We start from the raw sequence: 23940 nt of genomic DNA, 5'->3' as shown, positions 1-23940 counted from the left end.
CGCCGTGGAGCTCCCCTCTCCCTCCGTCCCACTGGTGGCTTCAGACTCCGTTGTCTCTCCCTCCAGGGCCATGTGGGATGCAGCTCCCTCCTGCTCGGGTGCCACTGCTCCTCCGCCTGATGATGCTATTGCACACAAGAACAGGGAGACCAAAAAAAGTGGGGGAAGACAGAAGAAGGACATGTTGAGTGCACGCAATACCGCTACCGATGGCGGACACTACAGACACAGAAGACCTCTGCACTACGCCGTGCACTTAGAGTTTCCTAATTATTCACAGGGACATGGAGTACAAGGCTTATGCCCGATTGATGCACACATGGATGTCACACGAGCCTCACTAGGTGTAGTTGCACTGGTGGGCTGGGGTGCCACATGGCCTGCCTTACGAAGGGACCTTGCCTACTAAACTCATCCTGGCCTAGGGGAACCCACAGCCCACCTCCCCCACCCAGACACCTTGTAATGCGCGCATATTCAGCTGAGTGAGAGTGTACTCACCCCCTTGTGGCTGCTGTGATGCCCTCAAGCACCCATCCAACTCCGAATACGCCACCGCCAGGATCCGGAACATAAGGGGTGTCATGGTGCGACGGGTACCCCCCCCACGTTGGGAGGCCATCCCCAGCTGGGCCCCCTCCATCTTCTTGCTCCAGCGGCGAATGTCCTCCCATCTTTTACGTCAGTGGGTGCTCTGTCTGCGGTGGACCCCCAGGGTCTGGACTTCCTTGGCGATGGCACGCCAAATATCCTTCTTCTGGTGGGTGCTGACCTACAGGAATGGTACAGGGGAAAAGGAGGAGATATAGCCGTCCGGACCGTCACAGTCACTGGCCCATGTTCCCACCCTTGCCCTGACGCACATGCACTCACCGTCATTTCATGCATGCCTCATTCTCTCCCCCACTATCTTCCATCCACAATACTACACACAGGCATTGCCCATACAGCATGCTCACAGTGTACTTACCTGTTTGTCTGGAGGACCGTAGAGTAGCGTGTACTGGGGGAGGACCCCATTCACTAGTTTCTCCAACCCCTCCATGGTGAAGGCAGGGGCCCTTTCCCCAGACACATGAGCCATTGTCTCTTCCAGACTGAGGTCACAGCAGCACTTGCAGTGTAGGTCCTCTCCTGTCAAAGATCAGGTATCAAGTGAGTGAACAGACAGAAAATGGCGCTCATGTCTGCAGCGGTGCGTATCATCACCGCCGGCATACATCGTCATTGGTTCCTGGGACCCATTGGGTCCAATGTTAACCAATGCAAGATTACGCCGCGGTCTTCGACCGCCTACCGCGACGGTATACAACGCCAGCGCAGTTACCTCATATCCCCTTGACCCACATTACAGGTCAGGCAGCCGCCATTTCAGAGGGCCACATGGCATTAATTTTAAATGTGTCACACATATCTAGGCCTTGCATACACATTACGACAGGGACATAGCAGATTCAAAAATGTGTGCAAAAAAGTTGTGTTTTCGTACCTCAGTGTTGGCTGACCCTCTGCTCGCTGTTCTCATCCATAGGGCACGTCCACTGGGGCAGGTGAGGAGATGGCGCCATCCTCCGATGTACAGACCACTGGTGGACCTGTCGACAATGGAAGAGCGACATGTAATTGTCACCTACAGACTGGACCGTGCCACAATCCTGGAACTGTGTGCCCAGTTAGATCCAGACCTGATGTCAGCTATCCGCCATCCCACAGGAATCCCCCCTCAGGTGCTGTCAGTACTCCATTTCCTGGCAAGTGGGTCTTTTCAAACAACAGTGGCCATTGCATCAGGGATGCCCCAGCATATGTTCTCCAACGTGTTGTCCAGAGTGTTGTCTGCCCTGCTGAAACACATGCGCAGCTACATCGTGTTCCCTCAGGTGGAGGATTTGCCTGCAGTGAAAGGTGACTTCTATGCCCTGGGGCATATCCCCAACATCATAGGTGCCATTGATGGTACACATGTGGCCTTGGTCCCCCCGCAGGAGTGAACAGTTGTACAGAAACCGGAAGAGTTACCATTCAATGAATGTGCAGATGGTGTGTTTGGCGACCAGTACATCCATGTGAACGCCAAGTTTCCTGGCTCAGTGCATGACGCTTACATTCTGAGGAATAGCAGCATCCCTTATGTGATGGGGCAACTCCAGAGGCACCGTGTGTTGCTATTAGGTGAGGACATGGACCTTATACAGTGTGAATAGTTGTCTGGGGTTGTCCCTAAGGGTTAGTGTGTGTCTAACAGTTGTCCCTCAGCATTTGCAGGTGACTCTGGCTACGCCAACCTGTCATGGCTACTGACCCCAGTGAGGAATCCCAGGACAAGGGCAGAGGAACGCTACAATGAGGCCCATGGGCGAACTAGGAAGGTTATAGAGAGGACCTTTGGCCTCCTGAAGGCCAGGTTCAGGTGCCTCCATATGACAGGTGGTTCCCTATTCTACTCACTAAAGGTGTGCCAGATCATCGGGGCTTGCTGTATGCTTCACAACTTGGCTTTGCGACGACAGGTGCCTTCTCTGCAGGAGGATGGTCCAGATTGAGGTCTTGTGGCAGCTGTGGGGCCTGTGGACAGTGAAGACGAGGAAGCAGAAGAAGAGGACATCGACAACAGAAACACAGTGTTTCATCAATACTTCCAGTGAGACACAGGTAAGAAGACATCACTGCCTGCTACATCTGATACACTTGTTCTACCTCTCATCTGTCTGTCACTTTCACCAAGTTTACGAACCCTGAGTTGTCACTTTCCCTTTTGATTTCACAGATGTGGGTCCTACTGTGTGACATCTGCTTTGTTTCCTCATGGAGTAGAGCTGTGTGACATAGGTATGTTGACAATACTATGGATATTGCATTTTTCCTCAGTTATTGCAAATACACATTTTCGAAAGCACAGTGATTTAAGGGTGTTTATTTAAGTGCTAAATAGTGGAGGGGGTTGTAAAATGGTCAGGGATGATGGTGGAGGAATGTCAATGGCAGAGTCCAGTCTATTAGTCTCACAGGTGCATTGTCCAAAGGGGCATAGGAAGTGGAGCTGGGGCAGTTGATGGATGGACAGGGTGACAAAGTGGGACAAAAGGATGACAATCAGGGTGGTCTCATTTCCTGGCAGGGGTCTTGTCATTGTTCTCTGTCTTTGTCCTGGATCTCAGGGAGCGCTTGCGGGGTGGTTCTCCATCTGCAGGAGTTGGGGTGTTGGTGTCGTGGTCCTGTGGCTGTGCCTCCTGTCCACTAGCGCTGGTGGAAGTGGTGGGCAGTTCATCATCCAGGCTAGTGTCAGGGGGCCCTTCTTGTGCCACAGTGTCCCTCCTGGTGTTGACGAGTTCCTTCAGCACCCCTACAATTGTGCCCAGGGTGGAATTGATCGCTTTGAGTTCCTCCCTGAACCCCAAATACTGTTCCTCCTGCAGCCGCTGGTCTCCTGAAACTTGGCCAGTACCGTTGCCATCATCTCCTGGGAATGGTGGTAGGCTCCCATGATGCTGGAGAGGGCCTCGTGGAGCGGGGATTCCCTGAGCCTGTCCCCCCCCTGTCACACAGCAGCCCTCCCAGTTCCCCTGTGTTCCTGGGCCTCTGTCCCCTGAACTGTGTGCCCACTGCCCCCAGGTCCCTGCTGTTGTTGGGGTGGTGGGTTAGCCTGGGTTCCCTGTAGTGGTGGACACTCTGCTGCTTGACGTGTCCTGTGGACAGAGGTATGGGCCCGCTGGGTGGGTGCTGTGCTGGTGTTTCCAGAAGGGAGAGGCTCTGTTGTGGCTTGTGCCAGTGTGAGGGGAACCGACTGTCCCGAGGTCCCAGATGGACCGGGCTGGTCATCTAGATCCAGTTGGACAGAGCTGCTGTCATCACTGTGGGCCTCTTCTGTGGGGGGAGTGGACATGTCTGAAACCTCCTGTCTGGTGACGTTGGGTAGGGGTCCTGCAGGGGTATAAAGGCATAATTATTGCTTCTGTGTGTGCCATGGTGTGAAATGGGTGGGTGACCCTGAACCTCAATGCTTGCATTCTTGTGTTGGACCTTGTGTGATAATTGGTTTGGGGTCTGTGTGGGTATGTGTAGTGGCCATTCATTGGTGATGGGTGTCTATGCTTTGGTGTTGCATGCAGGGTTTGGTGTTGGGATGGGTGGGTTGTGATAGTGGGACATATGTGAGGAGTTGGAGGGATGGGGTGACGGCGAGGGTGGGGGTATGTGATAGCATGCAGGTAGGGGCGTATTCCTGTTGGCATGACGGTGTCGGTTTTGTTATCTCCAGTTTATCACTGACCTTTAGTGTGGCGGACTTGTGTGGGTGTCAGGATTGTGGTGGATTCCGAGCTGTGGGTCGTAATAGTTGTGGCGGTATTCTGCTGCCACAGCGGTGTGTTGGCAGTCTTCTGCACGGCGGTAAGCGGCATTTACCGCCAATGTTGTAATGAGGGCCTATGTCTTGCGTGGTGAGGAAGTCCCATTGGGTGTGAAGTGATCCTGATTTGTATTTGTGAGTGTGGGCTGGTTGATGGTGTCAGCAGTGGTGGTGTGGGGTTCAAAGTTCTCATAGATAGATGAGATCTTGTCATGGAAGAAGTCCGCCAGAGTGTTGCAGTTCTTAGGAGGATATGATGTTGTTCTCAGCTGCAGTGGTTTGGAGAATTCCTTCACAAGGGCAAAGAGTTCCTTGCTATGGTTGGAGCTGGCCTCAATGCGGTCTACTAGGGCATTCTCTTTTGTTTCTTTCAGGGGATGGTGGTATTGTGTGAGGACGGCACAGTCTTCTGTTTTCCTACTGATGCACCACTTATTTACTAGTTGCTGGCTGATGCAGTTGGTGGATTTCAGTTCCTCAGTTCCTCAGTGAATCAGCTGGCTCTTTTGGTTGATCCTTTGTTGTTGGCTGTCTTCTTGGGGGGAATTGCATCAGCACATTCAGTGATCCATCGGGAGAAGTTTTTTGCTTCTTGATCTGGGTCGGATGTTGGGTTTGGGAGGTGGGAGCCAAGAGCATTGCTCCTCTGGTCTTCTGATATCCTTTTCCATTCTCTGCATGTGGAGCTGTGGTGCACAGTGCCTGTGTTGGTGGGGTGTGAGACGGTGAAGTTGATGCTGTAATGGTCTGTCCAGATAAGCTGTGTAGTGTAGCTATATTTGACTCTGCCCTTATAAGTGAAGATGCAGTCGAGTGTGTATCCTGTGATGTGGGTGGCGTCAGTGACCATTTGTTTGAGGCTGATGTTGTTCATGCTCTCCAGGAGGTTGTTTGTGTTGGTGTTGTGTCACTAGGGTTGGTGAGGTGGAAGTTGAGATCCTCTAGGAAGCTGTGTTGATGGCGATTGGGGCGATGCGGTCCGGGATGGTGTTGCAGAAGGTGGGGCATGGTCCTGGTAGTCTGTAGGTGAAGGTGTCTCTGATTTGTGTGAAGTTGAAAGTTGAGATGTTCTATAAATGGGGTTGGGTCATCTGGGGAGGCGGTGCACTGAATGGTATCTTTGTAAATGATGGCAATTTTCACCTCCATGTTTGTTGGTCCTGTCTCTGTGTGTTATTTTGTATCCTCCGGGGGTGGCAATGGTGCTATCTGGAGCGGAAGTGGGGTTCAGCCAGGTCTGTGTGAGGAAGATGGTTTCTGGGGTGAAGTATGAGATCATGTCCCAAATTTTTGTGGCATGTTTGCCGAGTGATTGTGTATTGAGTAGGATGGAGTTTGTCTGTGGTAGTCATGGTTGAGGCGGTGGATGTGATCTTGTTTGGAATGCCTTTGGTGTTGCCGTCTGCTTCGGTCGTGTAGATGAAGTAGTAGTGTCAGCAGGAGAATGGGCGTGTGCGTGGGGATGTGCAGCAGCAGTGGTTGTTGAGGTGCACAGTTTCCAGGGCTTAGAGGTCATGGCGGTGTGGCTGCGAGTGGTGGAAGAGCCAGAGTTCCTGGCACTGGGTGCGGTCCAGGCACAAACGGGCACAGACAGGCTTGCCTTTGGCATGCATTTAGCACGCCTGCTGCGCGGACAAGCTATGGCCTCTATAAGTAGTCCTGGGAGGGGGGAAGGGCTAGTCAGGAGGCTAGAGGGCAGGGGTCAGGAAACAGAGCAGGAAAAACATTGAGAAAAGCAAAGTATAGATACAACAGAAATGCAAACGTGGGGCCGAGTATTGTGGTAAAAAGAGTGGAAACAATGCTTACAAATGCAGGCACAGTAACGGCAGATAATTACAGGGGAGACCTGGGACCAAAATACAGTGGTAAAACAGAAAAATAAACTTACAAATGGGAGCACAGTAATAGTAGACAACAATTACAGGGGGCACCTGGCACCGAACAGCAGTTCAAGGCAAGGTTGAGGCTATGGCTGTACCTCTGTGCTATGAGGAACAGCAGCAGGAAGGGTACTTACTGGAGCAGTGTAGCAGCCTCCATAAGTAGTCCAGGGAGATGGGAAGGGCTGGCAGGGAGGCATGAGGTGGAAGGGCATGGGACAGGAAACGGCATGAGAAAATGGTGAGAAAAACAAAGTAGACACACAACAGAAATGCAAAAATGGGTCAGAGTACAGTGGTAAAAACAGTAGAAACAATGCTTACAAATGTGGCCACGGTAATGGCAGACGACAGATACAGGGAATACCTGGGGCTGAAATACAGTGGTAAAACAGAAAAACAAACTTACAAGTAATGGCAGACAACAATTACAGGGGAGACCAAGAACCGAATACTGGTTTGAGGTGAGCTTGTCAGTGACTCTGTGCTATGAGGAGCAGCAGCAGGGGAGGAGCATGCCCTAACTTAGAATAGGTTGAGGGCTAGTCACTGGAACCATGCAGCGAGCCCCATAAGTAGTTGTGGGACGGGCTGGCTGGGAGGCAAGAGTGCAGGGGGAAGGAAATGGCACGAGAAAACTGGTAAGAAAAACAAAGTAGAAACACAACAGAAATGCAAAAGTGGGACTATTTGCCTGATTTTGAGTTTGGCGGATGGGGTGCTCTGTGAGAAAAGTGCCAAATTAAATCTATATCTTGCTCTTTTCCCTGTACTGCAATTCATCAATTTTCACACTGTCTAGTTACGGCAAACAGGCTTTCTGCATTTTATATGTGATGTGTGTGATGTAGTATGATTATTTTTCATCTGCCTTTTATGTAGTCAGGGTAGAATTGAAAAGCAGCCAGAGAAGAGCCAAGTCAGTGGAATTAAAGTAAGATAATCAATTGTCTATTACAGATGCCCCAGCTGCAGACTGTAGAGAGTAACAAAGTACCTGATGTGCTAGCATGCCTCCATAAATTTATCACAACAAGATTACTATTAATTGTGTTGCATAGTGCATAATGCCTTACTCATTCATGAGAGATAATTTTTTTTTCTTTATACACAGTTTTTTTTACTGGGAAATCCTTTAAAAGAAATCTTTTACAAGAAAAAAAAATCATGTCATTTTAGTCTGGTGGTATTCTGGCTTAATTCCTTGTAGCCATTCACTGCTTTTCTATAAGGCATGTGTGGGGAAAACTTGGTCCTGTAAATAATCACACCGAAATTTACAATGGCCCTAGAGGACCAGCAATGTACTTCTACTATGCAACTATATAAACAAGTGTTTGCACAGAGTAGTGTTTATAATTTTTATAATTTGTCTTTTTTTTCTTGATAAAGCTATTCCTGCTGGTCTACCACCATCTCAGCAGGAGATAGAAGCCTGACTGCAGCGGTACCGGATGGAGGCCATCCAGGCAGAATATTGTCAGCTGGTGGCTTTAGAGGATGAGGAGGTGGAGAAATGTGTCTATGTCCTGGGCCCCAAATTCCTCCTGCCAGTCTCTAGTGTTCCGAGTACACAGGGTTGGGTCTCAGGCGGCAAAGCATTTGATGTGTGGCCTGACAGTTGCCGCTGGGTTCGGATGGCCCTCCTCCCATATGTTGTCCCTTACCTGAAGTCTTGACATGGGGCATTTCTTCCTTTTTTCTTCTTTTTATTTTTGGGGGCCATGTTACATTCTTCCCAGGCGTCTGTGGTTTTTCCTGCATGCAAGGTTTTTTCCCTTTCTATAATGGTGTCTTTTCCTGTTTGTTCTTATGAAATATTCTCAATCCAAGATGGTGTTTTCAGTTCTTCCTGTATGTCACTTCCTGTCTAGTGGTATATAAGACAAGGATTCTTGCTTTCCTTGCATTGCAAACACTTCCTGTTGGTGGTGGTCTTTGCTCCATATTTGCTGTCTTTTGATGAGTTCTGTGTGCCTCTGTTCCTGAAACTTTTGGAGTTCCTGATTCCTGATTCCGAAGTCTTGCATTTCTGGTACTCTAATTTTTTCCTAAATTTGAGGAGTTCCTGTTTTAGAGGTTTTTTTTCCCAATTGGGTTTTTCCTCTGGAACTCCTTCCGGAGGGTATGGACTGCCTTGGCATAATCCTGTCAGCAGCACCATGGCTATCAGAAGGGGTCACCCTTATCTCGGCCAGACTAGAACATTCAAGAAATGAGGTGGTGATCCAGGTTTCCCTGACCAGGGTGGTAAGAGATGGACAGATTGTGACACTATGTAAAACATTTATGCAACACCACACCTTAATGATGATGTTGAAGAATAATGTTACATATCTAATTTATGGATCCCTTTTATGTGTGGGTGGGTACGTGGAGCTGATATGGGCTAGAAATCCTGCAGTGAGTTGGTGTCACTTTCAGCACATCCATCCCACCAAGTGTGTGATCAATTTATGGTGTAAATTAAGTCACACCTCAATAAATCACATAGCTTGGGGGAAGAGAGGATCCAAGTTATTATATATCTAAAAGTTCTGTCGTCTAGGTTAAAAAACTGCAAATTATGGAGGAGTGAACCCACAGAGTTCTAAAAATTATGATTGTTAAGAGAAAATTTGATACTGTATAAAAATGCCAAATTAAGGCAGTGCATCTGCATTCTTCTCGGAATGTCCAGAATGTCCATCTTTGGTGGCTGGCTGAACTGGTCCAGTAGGGTAAGCAGCAGTGTTGTGGAGCTTTCACCTTACATGCAGGAGAAGAGAAGGCCTGTGGATTGCAAACAATAATGATATTGTAGAATCAAGGAGAAGGTAAGCTTCATGAGGAATGGATCTAGTGTTGTAGGACTCTTACCAGGGAGGTAAGACTGCTGGTTTTGGGGAGCTGCACCACTGCGTATGGGGGTCTGATTCAATCCGACACAATATGCGAACCTAACCCTTTTAGCTGGCTAGCAGCACCTCACCTAAACCAAGAAAGTAAAAGTGAGTTGCGGCACCCTGACGCTTGACACTCTGAAACCTCAGGGAAGTTGAGGTAGAACAGAGCTTAAACCTTTCTCTCATTCACACACAGTCTCATACATGCGGCGAAGACAGACAAAGAATGCAGGACAGGTTTCAATATGTGCTACTGAAGCAAATGCATTCTGTGTAAAAGAGCACGAGCTGCGATTATTAGGAAATTGAAACACAATACACCTATTTTTGTGACAAGCATGAAACAAATAAAAACTGCCAGCATCCTTGTTGGACCTGACGCTTATTGCAGGGTCATCATCAAACCTTTTGCCTCCTTCTTCCTTCTTTTTCAGACCTGTGTTTGTTGGTCTTAGGGTTCTGGGCACTTTACCACTGCTAACCAGTGCTAAAGTGCATATGCTCTCTGTTTAAATTGTATTGATGATTGGTTTATCCATGATTGGAATTTTTGATTTACTAGTATGCCCTAGTAAAGTGCTCCACTGTTGACCAGGACCTGTAAATCAAATACTACTAGTAGGCCTGCAGCACTGATAATGCCACCCACATGTGTAGCCCTGTAAACATGCCTCAGACCTAACAATGCAGTGTCTGGAAGTGTTTGTGTGTGCAGTCTTACTCTGCCAATTCGACCTAGAAAGTGTACCCACTTGCCAGACCCAAACCTTCCCTTTTACTACATGTAAGTCACCCCTAAGGTAGGACCTGTGGGCAGGGTCCAGTGTATTTAAAAGGTAGGACATGCACTGTCACGTTTTACATGCCCTGATAGTGAAATACTGCCAAATTCGTTTTTCATTATTGCAAGGCCCATCTCTCCCCTAGGGTAACGTGGTGTAGGAGGCTGGCTTGGTTTGTAGTGGGTACCTAAGGTCCTTACACTTTATACCAGGTCCAGTTATCCCTTATTAGAGAAATGTAGACAGTGTCTAGAAGCCAGTCTCTCTAGGGGTAGTGTGAATGAGAAGCCAAGGTCAAACTAGGAGACATGTAAAGCTCATGCAATACCACTGTAGTCACACAGTACTCACACACATGAAAGAAAATACTCAGTGTTGCAAACATAAAGGTACTTTATTTTGGTGACACACATGTCAGAAATACCATAGAGACTATACTCCCTTAGGAGGTAGGTAATACACAAATTATATACACTAGTATGCACAAATAGTTCGAAAAACAGTTAGAAAACAGTGTAATTAGTGAAAATCACAATAGTTAGAAATGGTTCTAGGGGGAACACAAACCATATACTAAGAAAGTGGAATGCGAAAGTCAGTTTTCCACCTAGGCAAGTGTGGTGTGTGGAAGGGAGCTGGGAGTATTAGAAAACACCAAAGGTAAGTAATAGAACCCACCCCACAGCCCAGGAAAGTAGGAGTAAATTACAGTAACTTTCGTAGAACACACAAGAACACGAGAAAGAAGATTATGCAAGAACCAGAAGAGACTGCAAGACACCAAAAATGGATTCCTGGACCTGAAGACCTGTGGAAGAATGGGACCAAATCGAAGAAGCACTGTAGATTCCAGGGAGAATAGGATCCCCGGCTAACCCGGGTGAAGGTGCAAAAGAAGAAACACTGATGAAGAAAAACAGTCAGTACTGCACCCAAGAAGATGGATGCGGGTTCCTGGTTAGTGCAGATGTGTTCCACACTGGATGGATGATTGTAGTCTGGTTTGCATTGCTGGATTCCAACAACAAGTCTTGGCACATGCAAAGCTCGTGGTTAGCTGAAAATGGTGCTGCTCGGGACCAGGAGGGACAACGTGGACTCTACCCAGGAGGGGAAGTGAGATGGGGCTCTCAGCAACTCAGAGAGCCCTCAGAAGACAAGGCAGTGTACACAGGAGGAGTCCCACAGCACAGGGACAAAGAAGGTACAAAAAGAGGCCCATGCAGCACTACACAAACGGATTCCACGCTGCCGGAGGAGAACAACACAGCAGGCTGTGCGTTGCATGAAGGAGTGCTGGGGGCCAGAGCTGCACGGTGCCTGAAGAAATTTGTGGAAAGATGCCAAAAAGCCTTGGCAACTGCAAAATATGTGGTGTACGGGGGGTACTGTCTTGTGTGGGAAGGCAAGCTCTTACCGCCACCAAAGTTGGACAGTTGGGCATCAGGACAATCGGGACCACTTCAATCAACCACCTGTGATGCTGGATCCACGCAGTTTGTCAGCAGAGGAGACCCAAGACACTGGTCATCGCTGCAGAGGGGTGCCTGCTGAAGCAGGGAAGTGACTCCTTCAATTCAAGGGAGATTCCTTTATTCTTCTGGTGCAGGCTGAAGACTGGCTGTCCTCTGAGGATGCACGACCGGGAAACGGTTGCAGTTGCTGGCAGGAGATGAAGATACAATGTTGCAGAAGTTGTCTTTGCTTCTTTGTTGCAGTTGTAGAGTTCCTGGAGGGTCCAGATGAAGTTTTGTTGGTAGAAGGTGAACTAAAGGATGCAAAGGATTCCTGCTGGAGTCTTGCAATCTGAATCTAAGGAAGCACCCAGAGGAGAGACCCTAAATAGCCCTGAAAGGGGGAGGGCTCTGACGTCACCTTCTGGCACTGGCCACTCTGTTGCTTCCATAGTTCCCTGACACCTTGGAATCAAAGATGGCAAAACCCAGGGACCCCCAGGAGGAGCTCTGAGCACCACCCCTGGGGTGGTGATGGACAGGGAAGTGGTCACTCCCCTTACCTTTGTCCAGTTTCACGCCCATGCAGGGACTGGGGGTCCCTGAACTGGCGTAGACTGGATTATGCAAGGAGGGCATCATTTGTGCCCTTCAAAGCATTTCCAGAGGCTGTGGGAGGCTAACCCTCCCATGCCTGTAACACCTAGTTCCAAGGAGAGAGGGTGTATCATCCCTCTCCCAAAGGAAATCCTTTGTTCTGCCTTCCTGGGCTTGAGCTTCTTAAGCAACGGGATGGCATAAACCTGTCTGTGAGGTGGCAGCAGCTGGAGCTGCCTGTAAAACCTCAGAAGGCTGTCATGACAATACTGGGGGGTCCTCAAAGGAGCCCCCAGACTGCATGGAATCATACAACCAATGCTTGCAAAAGCCTTGGGGTATGATTCCAACATTTTAGATACCAAACATGGCCATATTCGGAGATACCATTGTGAAGCTGGTGTCGTAGTTTGACTCTTGCTCTAGGCAAGACTGCTGCTTTAAGGATGATAGTACTATGGTTTCTAGGCGACTATGCCTGTCCTACAACAAGTCACAGCTGTCGTCCCAACCCTCCCTGCTCACAAGCAGCATTTCACCAAAAACCCAAACAGTAAAAGGTGATTTATGCCAGCTGTTACGCATGGACTCAAGAGTGTGACATCTCAGGGAGTGTTGTGGTTAAACAGAGATTAACCCTTTCTCAGATGAACAATCATTTCTTAATCAAACACAGGAAATGAAGAAGGTGCAGTAAGCTTTCAATAGGTTTTATTTAACAAAACTGCAATCTCCGATAAGTTGTGTGGGCTGCAATAATTAAGATAATGAATAATGTAAGAAACAGAATGGTAAAGACAAGAGTCATTAATACAAAGACCCCCACCATTTTGCAATGACATGAAATGACATGAGATATGAAATATGTTCTAATACCCGAATGTTATGTACCTAATCTTTAACCTAAAAGAGAGATATGTGTGTTAAACCTAATCTGCCAATGCCATGTCCATGAGAAGAGCCCTCCAAACCTCGTTACCTTGGAATGAAGTCTCTAGCTCAGACTCCGTAAGGACACGAAGACTGGGTCAGTGTCCAGGTGAAGTGCAGCATCGATAGCTGTGGTGGCATCTGGTTGGAATCCCTCTGACTACCTGTCTAAGTGAGGTGCATTTATACAGATCTGCTCGGACCCCTGACGTAGGTCTGTACCCAAACAATAGATGACAAGACATACTTGGGACGGCAATTTATGTTAACAATTCCTTCAAAGATGTGAAGAGGGAAAGTACCTAATGTGAACACCTACAGTTTGTTTATCTTTGTCACTTGATAGTGACGCCTTAGCGCACTGGCACTGATAACATGAAACTAAAACATTGGCCCAATTGGAAACAAGGCAGCCATTTAAAAAAAGATAGAGGCCCTCATTATGACCCTAGCGGTTGGTGATAAAGTGGCAGTAATACCGCCAACAGGCTGGCGGTAAGTACCGCCAAATTATGACCATGGCAGTGATATCTTTGAAAGACAGCCAATGTACCACACCGACCACCAGGGTGGAAACAACAGTCACCACGGCGGTAGCCGCCTACAGCCAGGCGGAAGACAAAGTTCCGCCCACCATATTATGACATAGCAAACTGCCACCTTTTCCAGTGCGGAACCAACGCCATCAAACGCCTGGCGGAAACAGAGCTCAGAAGTCAAAGAACTCCCCATTGGAGACACAGAGAAGAACCACTCCACCATGGAACCAGAACTCCAAGTCTTTCTGATGATCTTCTACATTATGCTCTACCACGAACACCAATGCCAGCAAAGAAGACAACAGTGATTACAGCCACTTAGCACACAAGGGTGGGTGGGAGGAGGAAGAGTGACACACACACGCACAAAACACACCCGACATATACACACCATACACACAACCAGCTGCACAAGAAAATAATTTATCCCTGAAAATTTGCTGAATAATGCAAGGACAACAGGAATTGACTAAAGTGATTGTAATAAGATCAACATCAAAAAATTTAAGTCGATGTAGCAATGCAAAAGATATGTACAAATGTACAAAAAAAGGGACACTGCCCAGTCCACAGTTTACAGGGGCCACATGGCCACAGAGCGAAGGAGGAGGAGGAGGGGGATACAGTGGAAATAGTGGATGTTGCAGTGTCTGCAACTGAACGGTGTTTGTATGAGTACCTGTGGGATGAAGTGTGGTGCTTGTGTTTGCCTGTGACATTCTTGGGTGTTGTCCTGTGTGCATGCTCGTCTGGCTGTGTGCTTGGGATGGGTTGGGGTTGAGGAGAATGGGACTGGGAAGTGGAAGTTGGAGGGGGACAGTTGAAACAGGAACAATGGCTGCCATAAGAGAGGAGGCCAAAGCCTGTATCGATCTCTATTGGGCCGCCAATCCACCAGGAATTCATTAGATTGCTACATCTGGGCTGCCAGCCCCTGGATGGCGTTCACAATGGTCGTTTGCCCTACAGAGATGGATCTCAGGAGGTCAATACCCTCCTCACTCAGGGCAGTAGGGCCTCAGGTGCCTGGGGCGAAGGAGATGCCCACCCTCCCGGGTGAGCAGGCACGGGCAACTTACTGAGGGGCTGCTGGGAGGGCTGTGCTGGTACAGGGGTGGCAGCTGTAGCTGGGGTGGTCCCAGAGTTGTCCGCCACCACCAGGGAGCTCCCATCAGAGGAGGTATCAGAGTTTATATTGTCCCCTCCAATCTCCGCCATGGTGCTCCCCTCGCCCTCCATCCCACTGGTGCCCTCACCGTCGGTGGACTCTGCCTCCTGGGTCCTGTGCCTCTGCTCCTCCGCCAGATGATTCTAATGCACATAAGGACAGGATGACAAAACAAGAAAGGGGGCAGAGAGACAAAGGATACACTGGGTTAATGACTTCACCAACACCACCGCTGGCATACACAGCACCCTCACACACAGGGGAAAGGCCAACGCACTATGCATTGCACACACCGCCAACTGCAGCACACCTGGGACCCATGCAGCGCTGACCAGTAGTGGATGCTAACAAGCTAGGTAGGCAGTATTTCCCCTTCAGACCTTTAGCCACCAGAGGACCTACGCTACTATGTCTGGCCTGGCCTATGGGCATCCACTGACACACAACCACCACTCATCTACCACCCCTCCAGCCGTTTCCTTCAATGATGGCCACAGTACTCACCCGCTTGTGGCTGCTGTGATGCCCTCAAGAGCCCATCCAGCTCTGGATAGGCCACCACCAGCATGTGGGCCATCAGGGGGGTCAGGGTTCGATGGGCCCCCCTTCCTCATTGGCAGGCCAACCCCAGCTGGGCCTCCGCCGTCTTCCGTGCCCAGCATCTCAGGTCCTCCCACCATTTCCGACAGTGGGTGCTCTGCACATCCTTGGCGATGTCACGCCATATACCCTTTTTCTAGTGGGAGCTGACCTTCAGGGAAATGGACACAGGGAAAGGTATTAGTCTGACCGTCCTGCCTGTTACACTTATGGCCCACCATGCACCCTCCCATCCCCATTAGCACAGACATGACCCACCATACCTGCTGCATGCTGCCCAGGGCCCATCCACCACACACTTTTACATGAGGCCTACACACACAGCACTCCATGCATTCATGCCCCATCCATCGTACTCATGGTGTACTCACCTGTTGGTCTGAAGGCCCATACAGCAGTCGGAACTGGGGTAGGACCCCATCCACCAGTCCCTTCAACTCCGCCGAGATGAAGACAGGAGCAGCTGCATAACCGGTAGATGGATCCACTTCATGTGGAGGCTCATACTAGACGATGTCATCAGTCTGTGTTGTGCTGGTGTAAAAAACAGCCAAATCTTGAACAGGTGCTGTCTTTGTAGTGGTAACTGGAAGCAGCAAGAGCTCTTTTTCCGCCTTCCTCATGGTTGAGGAGGTATTTGTAGCATCTTTGGACATGCTTGTGTAGTCAGAAGAAATGTTGTTGTTTCTACTTTGAAGAGGTATGTCCTATTGTGTAGGAATATGGGACCAGGAACTACCAAAGGGACCTCTGGGTCTACTGTGCAGGATCGACCACATAGTGGAGTTTGATGTCATCAATACAAAATGAATCTGTTGGCTTTGGAATCAGGCAGCGGTTGTATGATGACAGTTCTGGTACCTTGTACTCCTAGGACTGGGACCGGTGCTCTGTAGGATGGGCCGAATTCCTTCTTAACAGCAATCTTCTCACAAACTCGATCCCCGACTTTAGGAATCCAGCCAGTGGAAGTTGTTGGTAAATCTCTTATTCCTAAAGTGGCAGCACTGGTGGATGATTTATCACCACGAAATTGCTGAAGCTCCTGTAAAAGAGACATTCATCTATGTCAAATAGTGTGTCTGTTGCCACGAACTAGGGCCATCAAGATGTGGGACATACATAGTATCCCAAAGAGAACCTCAGAGGGAGTGCGTCCCCCCAAGGACCGCCTTGGCAGATTATTCAATGCTCTCTGGACCCCATATAGGGGATGAAGCCAGCTGCGGCCAGAACCTAATACTCTAGCTGTTATGATCTTCTTTAGATCACGATTCCTCCTCTCAATGACCGAATTTCCCTCGGGATGGTATGGTGAGGAGGAATGGATTTCAACACCCATCGCCCCCACGGTGTCCCTGAAAGCCTTAGAGGCAAAGGCAGGGCCCTGGTCAGAATGGAATGCTGCAACTGCATAAGTACAGATAAAAATCAATGAATCTTTTATAACAGTTCTAGCATTAGCTGATCGCTGTGGCCATACCCACAGGAATTTAGAGCAAGAATCTACAGTGACTAAAATGTATTTGTGTGCACCATCAGGTTGAAGGGAACCACAATGGTCCAGGTACACACATTGTAGTGGCCTGCTGGACACTAAGAGGGATGTCTGCGCTGGACGTTAGATGTTGGAGCCCTCAATTTGCTGGCAAATGTCACCACAGAGCACATACTGTTTTGCTTGTTTGTATACACCTGGCCACCAGAAGCGTTTTTTGTAACTGTGTCACTGTGGCCAAAATACCAGCAAGAGCAGAAGCGATACCCTCATGCGCTGCTTTTATTTGATCTAATCTCTGGTCTAGATTGGGGATCGCTCAATCTCCAACCCCAGGAATTGTTGCTTAGGCAACATTCTGTGCACTGATGTGGTAAGAGTATTTTGTAGGGTATGCTTTGGGGAGTGACTTGCCTTCAGCCAAAGCTTTCACGACAGTCCGAATTTCATTATCCAATCTTGTCTGAGAACGAGTCACTGCAGCCATAAAAGCCGTAGCTACTACAGATTTGGCTGCTTCATCAGCCAAATTATTGCCGATAACGTGTATTCCAACACGTAGGTAGCCCATTGTATGTACTACATGGGCACAAGGTAGCTTATTCTTGAGATCAGCCACCCTCCCCACCCCCCCCAGAGTTCTGTGTTTTATGGTGTTCTCTTTGGAGTCTTTAAACCTGTTTAATCGCCAATGATTAGGATAATCATTGTTGGACTGGATGCAGTAGTATGAGTCACAGACAATTAAAGTCAGCAAACCTGTCTCTGTGTGGTCTAGTGCTAAGAAAGAGGCTTTGAGTTCAGCCAGCTGAGCTGTGCATTCCCCTAGGGTCTGTGTGTAGGAATACACCATCCTTTATCACTCCGCTCACAGTTGCGCAGGCGGCTGAATATTATTGTTTAGTACCTACAGCTGGTTGTGCTGAACCATCAGTGTAAATGACATTATGGTATCTGTCAAGTGGCAAAATATCTAGAATAGTGGAGTACTCCTGTTCATATTGAAGAAATTCTTGTGTCTGAAGTTTTGGATCAAAGATGTACGCTACATCGGTGGCAGTAAGGGAGGTTGCCCATTGAATCCAACATGGATGTAATGATTTAGCATTAGGAACGCTAGCTTTGGTGTTGGCCTCTAAGACTGGCATGGGGGTAATGACAATAGTGTGTTTCCCTTGGGCAAGTGGCCTCTCCTTCAAGACAGCCATCTGAACTGCAGTTAGAGTTTTTTTCTGTGGGTGCAAATCATTGTTCTGCATTGGAGTGTAAATGTGATTTATATGCTATGGGCACTGTGTCGCCCTCGTTAAAGGTGACATAAATAAACCCAATGCACCAGCAATTATTCTGATGACCAAATTTGTTTTGTTGTCACATGTGAGCAAGTGTTTTGCTTCTAGCAAGTCCTGCTGCCATTCCCTAAGGATGCGTGTGTGTTCACCTGACTAGTGTCTGCTAAAACATTCAGGGCGTATTAAGTCATTAAGTTGCTTGATACGTTGTGCATAGTCAGGAATGTAAAGATAGGTTGGAGTTGGCTAGAAAGTGCGGGCCACGCTCTTGCCCTCATTTGAAAGCTCATATCCCAGGAATTGTACACTGAGAAAGGCTATTTTGGTCTTCCTAAAATTAATTTTGTAGCCAAGGCCTGCGAATACTAAAACTATCCGATTGACCTTGGCAAGATGAATGTAGAGGTCGTCATCTATGAGATAGATATCATTCATAAGACAATGCCTTGGGATCAATATCATGCAATATTGATGTTACACGGGTGGAGAACAGTGGGCTGTTCTTGGAGCCTTGGGGCAAACGGCAAAAACGTTTTTGTGAGACAAATAAGAATGCACTCAGGTCCCGAATTTTGTGTGCAAGGTTCTGGAAGAAAAACCCATTGGAAATGTCCAATGTTGTTTTGTATTTTTTGCATAATATATTATTAGTTAGTGCTGTGCTATGTGAATTTTGTATAGCGTATGTGCGTGTATGGCTATTTAAGTATCTGAAATCAAAGACTATTCTGTAGGAATGGTCTGGTTTTGCAACAGAGAATAACGGTTTATTCACTGCAGAGACACAGGGCTCAATTACTCCTTGGTACTCGAGCTGAGTGAGGATCTTCCTCACTGGAGCTTTTGCTTCATGTTTAACAGGTTATTGTTGTTGAGGTTAGGGTGTAGATCTTAAAAGTATTACATGACAAGGAGAATCTTTGTCCCAACTGTAGGAAAGTAACATCTTGCCTGGCATGTTACCCCCATTTTTACTCGTATGTCAGTTTGTTTTTGCCTGTCTCGCTGGGATTCTACTAACCAGGACCCCTGTACTCATAGTTTGTGGCCTGAATGTGTGTCCCTGTGTAGTGGCCAACTGTGTCACTGAGGCTCTGCTAACCAGAACCTCAGTGCTTATGCTCTCTCTGCCTTTAAAATTGTCTCTATAGGCTAGTGACAATTTTCACCAATTCTAAATTGGCACATTGGAACACCCTTATAATTCCCTAGTATATGGTACCGAGATAGCCAGGGTATTGGGGCTCCAGGAGATCCCTATGGGCTGCAGCATTTCTTTTGCCACCCATAGGTAGCTCAGACAAATCTTACACAGGACTGCAACTGGAGCCTGAGTGAAATAACGCCCATGTTATTTCACAGCCATTTTACACTGCACTTAAGTCACTTATTAGTCGCATATATGGCTAACCCTCACTTGGTGAAGGTTAGGTGCAAAGGTACTAAGTGTGAGGGTGACCTGGCATTAGCTAAGGTGCCCCCACAGAGTTCAGAGCAATTTCCCCAGACTTTGTGAGTGCGGTGACACCATTACACGCGTGCACTACATATAGGTCAATACCTATATGTAGCTTCGCAATGGTAACTCTGAATATGGCCATGTAACATGCCCAAGATCATGGAATTGTCCCCCCATGCCAAATCTGGTATTGGGGTGGCAATCCCATGCATCCCCGGGGCTCCAGCATGGACCCCAGGTACTGCCAAACCAGCTCTCTGGGGTTTTTACTGCAGCTACCGCTGCTGCCAACCCACAACCAGGCTTCTGCCCTCCCGGGGTCTGGGCAGCCCAGTCCCAGGAAGGCATAACAAAGGATTACCTCAGAGAGAGGGTGTTACACCCTCTCCCTTTGGAAATAGGTGTTAAGGGCCTGAGAGGAGTAGCCTCTCCAGGCCTCTGGAAATGCTTTGAAGGGCACAGATGGTGCCCTCCTTGCATAAACCAGTCTACACCGGTTCAGGGAACCCCCAGCCCTGCTCTGGTGTGACACTGGACAAAGAAAAGGGGAGTGACCACTCCCATGTCCATCACCACCCCAGGGGTGCGGCCCAGAGCTCGTCCAGTGTGTCCCAGACCTCTGCCACCTTCATTCCAGAGGTTTGACAGCACAATGGAGGCCTCTGAGTAGCCAGTGCCAGCAGGTGACGTCAGAGACCGCTCCTGATAGGTGCTTACCTGACTAGGTGGCCAATTCTCCTCTGAGGGTTATTTAGGGTCTCTCCTGTGGGCTTCTCTTCAGATAATGAATGCAAGAGCTCACCAGAGTTCCTCTGCATCTCCCTCTTCAACTTCTGCCAACGATCGACCGCTATGGCTCCAGGATGCCTGCACAACTGCAACAAAGTAGCAAGAAGACTACCAGCGACATTGTAGCGCCTAATCCTGTCAGCTCTCTCGACTGTTTCCTGGTGGTGCATGCACTAGGGGCTGCCTGCCTCCACCCTGCACTGGAAGCCAAGAAGAAATCTCCTGTGGGTCAACGGAATGTTCCCCCTGCTAACGCAGTCACCACACTTCAGCTTCACCGGTCCTCTGGGTCCCCTCTCATCGTGACGAGCGTGGTCCCTGGAACACAGGTGCTGGATCCTAGTGACCCCGACAGTCCAGTGGTCCATCTGTCCAAATTTGGAGGAGGTAAGTCCTTGCCTCCCCTCACCAGACAGTAATCCTATGTACAGTGTGAACTGCAGCTGCTAGGGCTTCTGTGCACTTTTGCAAGGAATCCAAGGTACCCAGCACTCTGACCTGCATTGCTCAACTCGCTGAGTTGACCACCGGCTTCGTGGGACCCTCTTTTGTAGTGCTGAGACAACCGTCATGCTCAGTTTTCTTGAATCCATGTTGAAGTACTTCTGTGGAAGCTGTCTTCTTTTTCGTGGGCTCTCTGTATTGCTGAGGGTCCTCTCTGTCTCCTCTTCCAAGTGGTGACCTCCTGGTCCTTCCTGGGCCGGGGCAACACCCTTTTTCTTCAACCACTACCTTTGCAGCTGGCAAGGCTTGTTTGTGGTCTTTCTCCAAAAAAACAACTCTGCATCCTCCAGCATGCCGTGGGACATCTTCTGTGCAAAGGAGAAGTTCCTGGCACCTTCTGTTGTTACAGAATCTTCAATTTCTTTCACCCAGAGGCAGCCATTTTGCACCTTCATCTGGGGTTTAGTGGACTTCTGCCCCCCTGGACACTTTTGTGACTCTTGGACTTGGTCCCCTTCCTTTACAGGTCCTCAGGTCCAGGAATCCGTCTTCAGTGCTTTGCAGTCAGCTGTTGTCCTTGCAAAATCCCCTATCATGACTTTAGTGTGTTTCTGGGGAAGTAGGGTCACTTTACTCCTACTTTTCAGTGTCTTGGGGTGGGGTATCTTGGACACCCATAGTGTTTTCCTACACTCCCAGTGACCCTCTACACACTACACTAGGTCTGGGGTCCATTCGTGGTTTGCATTCCACTTTTGGAGTATATGGTTTGTGTTGTCCCTATACCTATTGCATCCTATTGTATTCTACAGTGTTTGCACTACTTTTCTAACTTTTCTAAGTTTTTCTAACTGTTTACCTGATTTTGGTTTGTGTGTATATTTTGTGTATTTTACTTACCTCCTAAGGGAATATATCCTCTGAGATATTTTTGGCACATTGTCACTAAAATAAAGTACCTTTATTTTTAGTAACTTTGAGGATTGTGTTTCCTATGATATAGTGCTATATGATATAAGTGGTATGGTAGGAGCTTTGCATGTCTCCTAGTTCAGCCTAAGCTGCTCTGCTATAGCTACCACTATCAGCCTAAGCTGCTAGAACACTACTAATCTACTAATAAGGGATAACTGGACCTGGCACAAGGTGTAAGTACCATCAGGTACCCACTAAAAGCCAGGCCAGCCTCCTACATGGCTGTCCTCTAAGGAGCCCCAGAGTGTATGGAATCGTACAACCAATGCTTGCAAAAGCCTTGGGTTATGATTCCAATATGTTTGATACCAAACATGGCCATATTCAGAGTTACCATTGTGAAGCTGGACATAGGTGGTGACCTAAGTCCGGTGCACGAGTAAAATGGTGTCCCCGCACTCACGAAGTCTGGAAAAATGGTCCTGGAGGTCGTGAGGTCACCTCTGCTAGTGCAGGGTTGCCTCACTCACATTTTCTCTGCCTTCAGGGCTAGAAGGCCTGCAATAAGGGTGACTTATAAGTGACCTGATGCAGTGTAAATGGCAGTGAAAGGGTGCATGCACCATTTTGCATAGTCTGCAATGGCAGTCCTGTAGAAGCTTTTTCATGGGCTCCCTATGAGTGGCAAAAGAAATGCTGCAGTCTGTTGGGATCCCCTGGAAACCAAATGCCCTGGGCACCTAAGTAGCATATACTAGAGACTTGTAATGGGGCACCATTATGCCAATTGTGGATGAAATAGTGGATTACCAGTACCAGTATCCTATAACCATAATTTAAGGGAGAGAGCTTAACTACTGGGTTCCGGAATAGCAGGATCCCAGTAGACCCAGTGCAACACACTGACAAACAGGCCAAATGTGGGGGTAACAATGCTAGAAACAGGCCACTTTCCTACACATAGGGATTGCCTTTAAATGTCTTTTAAGTGCAGCTTCCAATTGGGAGCAGATTTGGATTTGAAGTTTGGGGTCTCTGAAATCACTTTAAAAATACATCTTTTGGTAAAGTTGGTTTTTAGACTGAAAGTTTGAAAATCCCACTTTTAGAAAGTGGGCATTTTCTTGCTTAACTATTCTGTGCATCTGCCTGCTTATGGAATCCACTTCTGGGTCAGACTGACAGTTTGGCTGTTTGTGAATTCTCCCTAGACAGTGACACACAGGGAGCTGGGGAGTGTCCTTCATATTCTGATGAGTCTCCTGTGCTAGAATGGGAAGGTAGAAGCTGAAACCTGCACCTAAAAGGTCTGTGCCTGTCCTCACACAATGCAAGCTCCAATCCTTTGTTGTGTGTCTGGGGCCAGGCCTGGGCAAGGCAGGATCTTATCATCAATAGAGGAGAACCTGCCACTCTGCCTGTTGCTTTGCTGTGCTGGCCTGCTGATTCTTCTTAAGAGGGAAAGGACTGGACTATAATTTCTGAAATCCTGCATGTGAAGTTTCTCCAAGAGCTTGGACTGAGATTGCCTCCTGTTAAGAAGTCTCAGGGACATCAAACATTTCACCTGCCAGCACCTGGATACTCCTGCTGAGGACCCTGACTTGCCAAGTGGTGACAATCAAGTTCCTGGGACCTTCAAAGTGAGTTCTGGTGAGAATACAAGAAGATCCAGGCACACGGACTCCGGACAGCTCCAAATCCAGCGCTGTTGCATGACTCCACGCCACTGCCTGCAACACAAAGCTGTGGTCCACGCTCCAGTGCGACTACCCCGACTGACGTTGCAAGCCCAACGCCGCTGTAGCCTATGATGTCCATGACTTTGTGAATCCGGAGTGCTGTGTCCCCAACGTCCGTGACATCTGACTCTGCCATGGCGCCTGCAGGCCCGTGGCATGACTGCGACCCTGTGAGGTCACCCAACGCATCTTGACACGCTGGATTCATTGACCCTGCCAGATCATCTAGAACCAATGCCTAGCACCGATGCCGCATCACCTCCTCTGCTCTGCAGTAAGGAACTGACTGAGCACCAGATCCAGCAATGTCTCATCTTCCTGATTCTGTGCACCAGCTTCTTTGCTTGAGGGTTTGTGTGACTCGATGACCGGCGCCGCCCTCCTCTCAAGTGGCGTGGGACTGTTGGGAACGACTCGTCAATAATGTCACAATAGCCCAAGTTGGAGCTATTGTGTTTCTAAGTGCTCTATTGATGTTTAATCTTTGAAAATTCTAATCTTTGCTTGTATATGTTGGATTTGTGTCATTTTGGTCTTGTTTTATTTAGATAAGCATTGGCTATTTTCCTAAACTGGCGTTGAGTGCTTTTGTGGTGTTTTCACTGAATTACTGTG

Source organism: Pleurodeles waltl, chromosome 8 (genome assembly GCF_031143425.1).
Source record: "Pleurodeles waltl isolate 20211129_DDA chromosome 8, aPleWal1.hap1.20221129, whole genome shotgun sequence".
NCBI classification, from domain to species: Eukaryota; Metazoa; Chordata; class Amphibia; order Caudata; family Salamandridae; genus Pleurodeles; species Pleurodeles waltl.
The sequence above is the reverse complement of the archived record's forward strand: the minus strand, read 5'-3'. Positions refer to the sequence as shown.